Source organism: Alligator mississippiensis, chromosome 16 (assembly GCF_030867095.1).
Source record: "Alligator mississippiensis isolate rAllMis1 chromosome 16, rAllMis1, whole genome shotgun sequence".
NCBI lineage: Eukaryota > Metazoa > Chordata > Crocodylia > Alligatoridae > Alligator > Alligator mississippiensis.
The window spans coordinates 13,265,584-13,267,080 of record NC_081839.1 but is presented as its reverse complement, the minus strand read 5'-3'; the positions used below and the strand labels follow the sequence as shown (position 1 = coordinate 13,267,080).

General features: G+C 42.8%; 1 pseudogene; it reads left to right on the top strand.

Moving 5' to 3' along the window:
- The first annotated feature begins 242 nt into the window (after window positions 1-242).
- Window positions 243-1,036, top strand: LOC132246601 (schlafen family member 9-like; annotated as a pseudogene).
- Window positions 1,037-1,497: the final 461 nt, after the last annotated feature.

Below are 1,497 nucleotides of genomic sequence, written 5' to 3'. Positions count from 1 at the left end.
CATTTGGTTATTCCAAAAAATAAAGAAATTACCATTGTGGGAGTGAATGGGAAATATACTAAACATCAAGTTGGAACTATAATCCTGACAGGGGGAAAAGAAATAGAAGTATTAATTAGCTCAAAGAATATATTAGGCATAAGTAGCATAAGGCATGATCTTTATCTAAAAGAATCATTAAAGGAAATGTTGCCAATTGAAGTCTCAGAGGAGGAACTCTGCAAGCCTAAGTTAAAGAGTAAAATTTCACCCATGCCAAAAAAGGTGCGTGCCAGTCTGTGACCTGAGTTTCTTTCCTAAACAACTTCTATAAACCAGTGAAACACATAGTAATTGATGAGGCGCAGAATTTCCGGACAGAAGAGGGCGATTGGTACCAAATAGCTGAGCAGATCACACAAGAGGATAATTGCAATAAGCCTGGTGTTTTATGGGTCTTCCTGGACTATTTACAAACAAGTCATGGCTATTCTTGTGGCCTTCCACCTCATTCACAACAGTTTCCACAGGAGTGGCTAACCAAAGGGGTCCGGAATGCAACACAGATATACAATATCATGGCAAAACAGATGAAGACGATTCGCAGCTAAATATCCCTTGTCAACAATTGAGAGAGTTGTTAGATGAAGCAGAATGTGGCCACAGCTTGCCAGGTTCTTACAGCATGAAGTATAATTTAAGTCAGAGGCAAATAGCACATTACAGGGTTGGTAAGTGTCTCCAATATTTAAAAAAATGGTTACTCAGGGAAAGACATTGCTATTTGATGCTGTACAGTGAGAGAGAAGGAAAGCTATTAGAAATTCTGCCATCCTTAATGAGAAACAAAATGAGGCATTTCAGGCTGGAGGCATCTTTCACAACAGCAGAAGACATGATGAGAAATGGCATTGTTCTTGACAGCATGCGTCGCTTTTCTGGCTTGGAAAGATGCATCATACTGGGTATCAATTCTGTCCCTACCTATGAGGCAATTTCTGAAAACCTGTTACTGTGTGTTGCACCCCGAGCTAATTTACAGCTTCATTTGCTGTAGGAAAGATAGTGTGAGGTTGGAAAACTTCATGGCAAAGCTGAAGGTGTTGTCTGCAACAACTCTCTGGAATCACTCCCATGACTGTCCATCCTGCTGCTGTTCTTTGCACTGCACTGAAGCTGTTGTCTGTTACTAAAGTAGCAACTCCCATGACCTCTTCTTGGCCCAACTCAAGGCCTATACTGCAGTCTTAGACCCCTTGATCCCTTGGTATGTGTTGATGCTGGCGGTTACACCTTACACATCTTAAAATTCTGCCCTTTATTAGCCTCCATCATAGGTGTTTCCAGGATTTTTTAAAAGCGGGGCGGGGGGGGTCCAAAGTAAAAACTGGCACGTCAGGGGTGGCTGCACCCCCTGCTCCTGGCCTTTCCCCCACACCATAAGCAGCATCCAGGGATTTTTTAAAGTTCCCAGATCAGGTAAGAATCTCCCCATCCCCAACCCTCAGTGTCCCCTCT